The 9,952-nt window shown below is 36.2% G+C and overlaps 1 protein-coding gene across 6 annotated transcripts in view; it reads right to left on the reverse strand.

Moving 5' to 3' along the window:
• Positions 1 to 9,952, reverse strand: part of LOC117179704 — a 107,454-nt gene that overhangs the window by 90,536 nt on the left and 6,966 nt on the right. The window lies entirely within an intron of this gene.

Raw genomic sequence — 9,952 nt, forward strand, 5'->3', positions numbered from 1 at the left:
TAAGTGTAAGCTTAGAAATGAAATAAAATGAAATAAAAAATGAAATAAAAAAGAGAATATAGTAATTAGATCAACTAAATTCACTTTTGTACTTATTAAAATTAAAAAAATGTATACACAAAACTGCACGGAGAAAAATGGATGTTTAAATGTAGATATTCAAAGGGTAACATTGTACCATCTAACATGCAATTATTCATACTAAACATCTACTATCTTTTTGAGATGTTAGGGGTAAAAATATTTGTATGTTAAACTGAAAAACATTCAGATGTTAAAATCGCCCGAGCGCATGCGCATTGCGCATTGAAATCTCTTAACTAAATTTGCCGGTTCTATATTTACGATATCAATTGCACAATTGCAGAATATTACAATTTTGGAACATTTCAAAAGAATAAAAATTAATGCTATCCTTAATTAAAATTGGATAACGACTTATATCTGTACACACAAGGGAAGTATGATCTTAAATTGCAGGTTATATCATTATATTAAAATGAACGCATTTGACAAAATGCATATAAATTTAAACTACTAAACTACTCAAATATTTACAGCCCTTATTTGACATAACCATAAATGTAATATCTCGGATATTTCAGTTAAACATTTTGGATGTTCCATAGTAACATCTCACTTTCTAATATCTACAGATGCTAACTTCAAATATCCAGATTGTTGTCCTATAGTTAAACATAAAATATGTTAACCCTGAAAAGCTGGATGTTACGTTTGAACATCCATTTTTCTCCGTGTGGTTTTCTGACATTCATTCTGCGTTATAATTTTAAGAATAATACCAGTAAGTGGATGAAGTATTGAATTTATTTAGGATTTGCAAGTTTCAGGTTAAATTTTACATTCTTTTAAATGAACATGCAAATTTTAAAAAAATGGTAAAAATTGAATTTATAAGCAAGTTAATTTATAAGGTAGTGATTTTTCAAAAAACATAATAAACCTCTAGAAATACACAAAAATACAAGCATGCGCCGATTCACGCATACACGAGGGACACGACGGCCAGTTGTGCGTGGCCCGGTGTCAAGTGGCGCGTCAGGGAGGGAGAAGCGTCGGAGCGAAAGAAGCGATCAGGCAAGGGAGAGAGCGTCCAGTGCAAGTGAGAGGTGGATCTCTTAAAGAGGAAAAGGAAAAGCTGATAGGCGAGATCAGAGGGTTGAGGAAGGACGTAAGGAGGGCTATGGAGCAGATGGAAGGTATGAGGGAGGACCTGAGGGTAAGAGATGAGAGATGGGAAAAGGAAGTAAAAGGGCTGAGGAGGAAAGTAGAAGGATTGCAGAGGGAGTTGGTGTCGGTAAGGAAGGAAAAAGAGGATAAAATAAATGAGATGGAAGAAGATATTAGGGTGTGAAAGGAAAGGGCGGAAAAAATGCAGGAGAAGATGGAGGGCAGCTCGGAAATGGAAGCAGTTGACAGGGGGGAGGGCGAGAAGCAAGGTATTTGGGAGAAAGTAGAGATCATGAAAGAAGAGAAAGTGGGAGAGCGTAGGAATGAGAAGGAGGAGTGTGCGGATAGGGAAAGGATAAGAGTAATGGCGCTGAGGATGGAGAGAAAACAGATAGGAGAAATAATATAGTGATAAGAGAATTGAAGCTTAAGAGCGGGGAAGAAAGGGAGGGGGTGGAAGCGATGCTACAGAGCATAGGGTGGGTTAAAGGCAAGGTAGGGAAAGTTAGGATAGCGGGGAGAAAGGAGAATGAATTGGCCGTGGTGGAATTGGATAGCTGAGAAGAAAAATTGGGAGTAAAGCGTAACAAAAATACGATAAAGGACCATAAGGTTTTTATCGATCAAGAATTGACGAGGAAGGAAAGTGATGTTCAGAGAATGCTAAATGGCAGGGCTAGGAAGGAGAGAAGCGAAGGGAGAGCGGCAAAGGTAGGGTATCGGAAAATAAAAATAGACGAGAAAATGTGGGTATGGGACGAGGAGAAGGAGGTTTTGAAGGAAGTGCAGGGGAATTTGTTTCGGGCGAGTAGAGGGGTAGGAGTAAAGCAGGGTGAAGGAGTGTAAAAGGTGTTGTACTGGAACGTAGCAGGGGTAAAGAAGAAATATGAGGAGTTATATAGGTATATTCAGGAATTTGATGTGATTGGACTGGTAGAGACGTGGGTAGAGAGAAAGGAATAGGATAGAGTAGAGCGAAAGTTTCCAAGGGGGTATAGGTGGAGGCTACAGCAGGCGGTCAAATTAAGAAGGAAAGGAAGGGCTAGTAGGGGAATTATAACAGGAAGAGAGCCTGTACCGGAAAGGGGAGAGATTTGAAAGAAAATTGAAGGATAAAATAATAAATAAAGAGAGGGAAATTCTAAGAGACGGAATGGAGAATAGAGGGTATGGTATGGTAAAAGGGGACGAAGAGGGAGAATACACGTATGTGAGTAAGAGGGGTGTATCGGTGATAGAGTAAGTGATTATGAATATGCAAGGGTGGGAGGAGATAGAGCAATTCGCAGTGGAAGGAAGGGTGGAATCAGAACATCAGCTATTAAGTTTGTGGATACAGGGGAAGGCTGGTGAAAGGCAGGGTGGGGAAGAAGGGTCGTTAGGGGAGAGGATGTCATGGACGAGAGAGGCGACAGAGAAGTATCAGGAGTAGTTGGGTAACGTAAGCTTTGAGGGGGAGTCGGTGGACTAGATATGGGAGGATCTACAAGAGAAAGTGAAAGTTTGTTCGCAAAAGAAGATGTTTAGTAAGAAGAAGAAACGAATGGTGAAGCCGTAGTGGGATAGGGAATGTAAAATGATAAAGAGAAAGGTGAAAAGAAGTACATGAAGTGCAAGGAAGGAACCGCAAAAAAGGAGGAGTACGTAGAAATGAGAAAGGAGTTTAGGGCGATGTGTAAGAAGAAAGATTTGGAAAAATAAAAAGAACTGGAAGAGGAGTTAAGAAGTGTTAAGACAGAAGGTGACGTGTGGAAGACAATTAATAGGTTCAGGAAACATAGGATGGAGATAAGTGATTAGATAGGGAGCGACGAATGTAGGAAATTTTTTAAGGATTCATTTCAGGGGTCAGATACACGAAAGAGAGATGAGGGGATCAGAAGAATAAGGGAGGTAGATGGAGAGGAACTGAACGACGAGCAGATAGAGAAGCAGATAGGGAAGTTGAACAAATCTAAGGCAGCAGGGATGGTCGGGTTTCAGAACGAGGCGTGGCTGTTTGGCACACAAGAGGTAAGGCAGAGGTTGAAGGGGGTAGTGAAAAAAGCATGGAGAGGGAGGGATTCCCAAAAAGGTAGTGGGAGGGGTTGATCGTACCACTGTATAAGAAAGGCGATAGGGCGAGGAATATTGCCGGAGACGCAGGCGGGCTCTAGAGAGAGAAGGAGTAATATTGACAATATTTACGTCTCGCAACACGTGGTGAATAGAGAACTAACCAAAAATGGTGTCAAAGTGTACGCGTTTGTTGTAGATCTAAAGAGCGCGTTCCCTTTGGTGGATAGGGGGAGGTTGTTGGATGCAATGGAAGTGAGGGGAGAGAAGAGGGATCTGACAGAGAGGGTAAGGGAGGTATATGAGGAGACGAAAGGTAGGGGAAGAGGAGGGGAGGGAATCTCTGAGGGATTCTGGATGGATAGAGGTTTGAGGAAAGGGTCCCCGCTTAGCCCAACGCTTTTTGCAATTTTGATCGCAGATATGGAAAGTGAGCTAGCGGACGAAGTGGTAGAAGGTGTTAGGATAGGAGGAGTCAGGATATGATCACTCGCATATGCAGATGAAATAGAGCTACGGGCAAAAAGTAAAGATGCTTTAAAGGAGATGATGATGAGGTTGAGAAGATACTTGGACAAAAATAGGTTAGAGTTAAATGCGGACAAGTCGAAGGTTATGGTGTTCAGGAACGGAGGTGGGAGATAGGGGAGGGAAGTGGAAGGAAAATAGGGTACAGGAGGTGAAAGAGTTTGTGTACCTGGGCTTCCTGTTTCCAAGGAACGGGGGAGTGAATGGTCATATAAAAGAGAGGGCGAGAAGAGCAAATGTGGTGATGAGACTTAAAGAACGAATTTAGGGATTATAAAAGGGAGTCGAGCGTGTAAATATGAGGAGAAATTTTTGAAAAAGGGAGCAATTAAATTGATTAGAGAGTGTTGGTGGGAGAAGGAGAATAAACGTAGTGGTGCAAAGATGAAGGTGGAAAAGGAAAGGTATTTTAGAACGAATGGATTGCAGATGGATGAAGTTAGCAGCTTTAACGAGGAAGGAAGATATATGAGTTGGTTCAAAAGAATCGCATGGAGATAGAGAAGGCAAAAGGAGAGGAGAGAATAAGAAAGTCAAGGTTTAACGGAACTACGTGTGGATTATGACAAGGGAGAGAGCGCAATATTTGTGTTAGAAAGAAGACCAAGGTAGTCAGGGACTTTTAGCGAGAATGAGATGCAGTTGCATGGAGGATTATAATAGGTTCTGGCTTTCTACAGTGAAGATAATGTGTGAACTGTGCGGGAAAGCGGATCCAAAAGTTGAACACTGGTTGGAGGAGTGTGAAGAGGTGGAAAGGAGTGAGATACGCATGGAGGTATTGTTGCAAGAAAGGGGGGACAAAAGGGCAATGGCATGGTCGAAGGGGGTGTTGGCTTAGGTGGAGAAAAAGAGAAGGAAGGAGGAAAAAGAATGGAGAAGGAAAGATTGTAAATAGGAGAGGAAGTATATGTAAGAAAAATGTAAATATTGTAAATAGTAGTTAAGTATTAGGTGTTAGCCGCGGAGACAGAGGCTGGTAATGCGAGGCATAGCGACAAAAAAGCGAAATGCGTGCGAGGCGAGGCGCAGTGAGAAAGTTTAGGCTATAGAAGCGAGCGGATTAGTTATAAGCTGTGGATGGATGATACTTTGTAAAACATAGTTGTAAGAAAATTCTGTAAAAAATGGAGGTGTAAGCAAGTCAATTTTCAAAGGCCAGCAGGCCGAAAAATAAACGTTTATCTATCTACAACTCAACGATAGATGGCCCTACCAGGCCGATACGTAACATCAGTTTCGAAAGGCTTCCCACTGGCAGTTGGGCAGAGATGCACAGTTACGCGTAACTGGATGTTTGCAACATAATATTTAAGAATGTTGCTTGTAAGCGCCTTCTGGGATCCAGGTATGTTAATAATTTTGAACGATCGTTACATTTGTTCATTTCAATATTTGTAATTGACATACATTTTAATATATTTTTTAGCGATACTGGTGAATTATTCTAACTTGAAAAGCCTTTGTAATTTGTAATTATTGTTCACATTTATATCTATGTTTTTGTTAATATAATTATTATTACTATTATGAAATATTGATGAATTTAATATTCAACAGCTGAAAAGCTGTTCATATGTTTTTATATTTAATTTTGGAAAAAAATTGTACCTAATAAAATATACACTGATAAACAAACTTCGTTATAATTAACTTATGTATCTATGTGTTTTTGTTAATTTATTTCAAGGAATGTTTGCAATGGGCTACACGTTTTAGAGGTTATATTTGTGGGGGAAAACCGGAACCTCAGAACCATGCCCCATATCGGGGCGGCCAGTTCCGAATGAAACATGGGGTGGTCTAGACCAGACTATGTATCGTAGAAAAAATCTCTAACCGGTAATAAGCGTAGAGTAGAGAAAAATTAATATTTTCAGATAATGAAAAATAGGTTAAATAAATGCTTTTGTTAAATTTTACTAAGTCGATTGAGAGGAATAGGATTTGCACTTTTTCTGTTCCCGTTGGGGGATTTTTAGACGGATGAAAAATCGCGTATTCATAGGAATAAATATTCTTAATTTTTCTCAATTCAACGCTTGTTACCGGGTAGAGTCTAGAGATTTTTTGGACGATACAATTATTAGATGCTTCTGATATGTGATCATCATTTTTATTCGTGCCTTGTTTTGATCGTTATTAGAAATATAAGATTTGTCGCTTTTAGGTTTTAAGAGTTTGATTGCTATCGCAATGATCTCATATTTTTTAAGTGTATTGTACTTTTTTTTTAATTTATCTGCTATATCATCAGAGATTGTACCTTACTGACAGTAGATCAACCCTCCAAACCATGAAGGCAGAAAATCTACACATATCGATCAAGTTAAGAATCTTCAACAACAGAAAATGCTTAACGTCTTAATAAGACCAGATGGAAAATGATATTTTCAAATTAAAATTATTCCTTGAAAAAAAGATCATACTCCATCAGAAGTTTTGTGGTTCGATTCCCAATGGAGTGAAGAGGGAGTAGGATCTTTTTCAGGAAATAATTTTAATTTGAAAATATTATTTTCCATCTAGTCTTATTAAGACGTTAAGCATTTTCTGTTGTTGAAGATTCTTAACTTGATTGATATGTGTAGATTTTCTGCCTTCATGGTTTGGAGAGTTGATCTACTTTCGGTAATGTACAACCTCTGATGATATAGCAGATAAATTAAATAATAATTACTGGTCTTAGTAACACCTAGGTAAAAATTGGCGTTATTTTCTTGAATTAATAGTTCTTATTCTGATCTCTCTAATAGCTTAATTGGAAAAGCACCTGACCGGAAATCAGAAGTTTTATGGTTCGATTCTCAATGGAGTGAAGATGGAGTAGGATCTTTTTTTCAAGAAATAATTTTAATTTGAGTGTATTGTACTTAGCAAATAAAACGTTTCTCCGAAAACAAGAAATTAATCAACAGTATTCTGGAAACAGACTGAATACTAATGGCACTGTAATTTACGTAATGTATTACACGATAAGGTAACTGCGTGGTATTACGAAAAAAATTGTGTACGCTTTCTACATTATAAGTATTTCGCACTATTTAAATAAATAGTTGATTATAATATAACTCAGAAAAATTAATATAAAACTTATTGGCAAATCTGTTAGTGATAGTTCCTTGATCACGAGGGAATTATTTGAAATCATTAAAAAGTCTTATCTTTGATCAAGATGTAATATAAAAACAAAAAATAAATAATCGTTTTCAAATCATTCCCGCGTGATAAAAGTGCTGCCAATAAGATGGCCAAGGCCGACCTGAAAATCACCTCGTGTCCCTATTGAGAACGATAGCCGACCTCAATCGCTCTGAATCGGTCAGACCCGATTAAAAACACCATTGGGAACAATTGAATATTATTTTTAATCGCTCTTAATCGGATCCAAAAATTCTTTTCTAGAAGGGTTTGACCATCGTAAACTTCGGACCAGGCCCAGAATTGAGATTAAGTGCCTGTCATGCCTCACTCAACTTTCCTATTGTTATAGAGATTAAAGCCGGTTTAAAGAAATTAAAAATGATTAAATATCAAGGACTTTAATTTTAATATTCTGCATTCGATTCATTACATAACAGGGCATATTCTAACATTCAGCTCTGACCAAAAGGTCAGTTCTAAAAAAAAAATGGTCAGTTCTATAACTTGATAATGGTCAGTGCAAAAATACATTTAAACTACATTTTAGCACATAACGGCCATGAAAAGTAATTGATTTTAGCTATAATTTTTTTTAATTGCGCAACAGTGCACTACAAACACAAATAAGTATGTTAACAGTTTCGACACCATGTGCAGAAAAATCGGATTTTCAAATCCTGTTTTTTTTCAGTTTTCGTATAATAGGGATTCGGTCAGTTCTAATTGAGGCTTAGAATATGCCCTGTTACACAACGACGAGACGATTAAAAAATGATAGAAGAAAAAAATCAGTCAATCCGTTCCATTTATGGATATAACTTTTTCTCTCTTCTCCGATTGTACGACAGAAAATACTGAAAAAAATATGCTGCGCCCAGAATTGGTAATTATTGAATCGGAAAAGTATCCAATGTCTATTTATTTTATTTTCAAGTCTGAAACTTAAAGGGCACGCAATTCGCAGCCTTTCCCAGAGGGCACAAAATTTGGCGACGTCTTTACGGAATTTTTTCGACATCTTTACGACAATTTTACGATATACTATGTCCATGCCGTTAAGGTGCCTTAACGATATCGTAAGAACGTCGTCTGATCTGATGATGCCTTTACGATATCGTAAAGACACCTAAATGACATGGATATAAGATGTCGTGAAGTTGGCATGAAGATGTCCTTTATATGTCGTAAAGACGTCGCCAAATTTTGTGCTTACTGGGTTTCTGAAGCAATTCTTTTTCCACAATTTTGAATTGAAAACTCTGCAATCATAGACATTCCTAATTCTTCTATCTTTTTCCTTAAATATTTATTTCTTTCAAATACAACTGCTTGCGTCACAATAAATGTGCTGTGGGACAGAATTATTGAAATATTTTTCTTCGAGATGCATATTTTGTAGTTCAATTTCACTGTTGTCCATTCGAAAAATTAAAATAATATTCACAGAAAGCGGAGGAGCAACTTTTTCGAGGTGCGGACCGAGCCATAGAATTATAATATTAAATTGCAACCTGTGTACAGTTTATACTATGTTAAAATTTCACAAAAAATATTAATATATTTCTAATCGATTTACAAAATGGAGTGTCTACGAAATGAATCCATACTGAAAATTTTATTTTCAAACCACCCTTAATCACCCCGCAGCATCCCAAATACGACCCAAAATTTAAAAAAAAACTACATTTTTACGTTCCTTATTATTACTTTTTAGCAATTTCCGTCGTCTTTTTCATACAAACATTTACTAATGGAAAATTTAATAATTTCCCATTACATTTTAAACCATTTTCAATTGTTTAAAGAAATGTAAATTATTTAAGCAATTATTTAATCACAAGAAATGTAAAAAAGAATCGTATTTTCTGATTGAAATGTAATTGTTTGTCATTGTTTGGAGAAGTGAGTTTTCTAAAAACATTATGTAATTATTTAAACAATTCTTTATTGTCTATTTTCCAAATTTCTAAAAATCGAGCCACAGATGTCCACTTTTTCTTAATTGGTATCCTACAATACGTTTAATAAATTTCTATTTGCTTAAATAATCTTCATTTGCTCAATCAGTTTTTTTGTTATTACTAAATAGTGTATTACATGCCTGTATGGTGTATAGTGTATAGAAAGAATACATGAAACACTTTTTAATTGTTTAAACAAATATCATTTTTTTAAATCATTACTTTTCCAAAAATACTTTTGAAATTGTATTTTCTGAGTTAAACATAACATTGAATGATTTCGAGGACTAGTAAATTCTTCCAAAAGCTTAATGTTTTCGGTTATAGAATAAATTATTGTTTTTTTGATTAAATAATTGTGTAAATAATTTACATTTGTTTAAACAATTGCAAATTGTTTTTAAAATCATGTTGAATATTCAAATTGTCCATTAGTAATTATTTGTATGAAAAAGTCTGCGGAAAGTGCTATGGGTAGGGTAGGATGGGTTGGAAACAAAAAGTTATTAGTATGGTTTCATTTCGTAGACATTCCTCTTCAATTTCTAAAAGTTTGGCACGATTCGATTAAACTCTAGAACATGAGTTCAATTTTTCAAAAATTCAAAATTTCCCCATGTTCCTTAAATGGGATTTTAAAATGCCCGTTTAACGAAGTGCTTAACTTATTGCCCTGTGAATGGTCTGTAGCGAGCAACTCAACGTGTGCAAAAATGTCCAGGCAGTCTGGTTACAGTTCTGGCCTAGGTCTGAATATATCCAGACTGTTTGGTCTGGAAGATCTGATCTGGCCCAGGTCTGACGCTAATCTGGCCCGGGTCTAACCTTATCTAGAACTTATAGTCTGTAAGGTCTGGCCTGGCTCAGGCCAATCAATTAATCAAATTTAAATTTAAAATTTATTAAATTAATAAATATAAATATAGATTATTGTTAATATTTATTATATATTTCGATTTTTTTAATATTTAGTACTATGTGAGAAATTGAGGATGTATTTGGAAAAATTATTAAATTCTTTACGATCATTTAAATCTTTGGAAATATTTATTTTAATAAATTTAAATATGTAA

This window comes from Belonocnema kinseyi, chromosome 9, assembly GCF_010883055.1.
Source record: "Belonocnema kinseyi isolate 2016_QV_RU_SX_M_011 chromosome 9, B_treatae_v1, whole genome shotgun sequence".
Lineage (NCBI taxonomy): Eukaryota > Metazoa > Arthropoda > Insecta > Hymenoptera > Cynipidae > Belonocnema > Belonocnema kinseyi.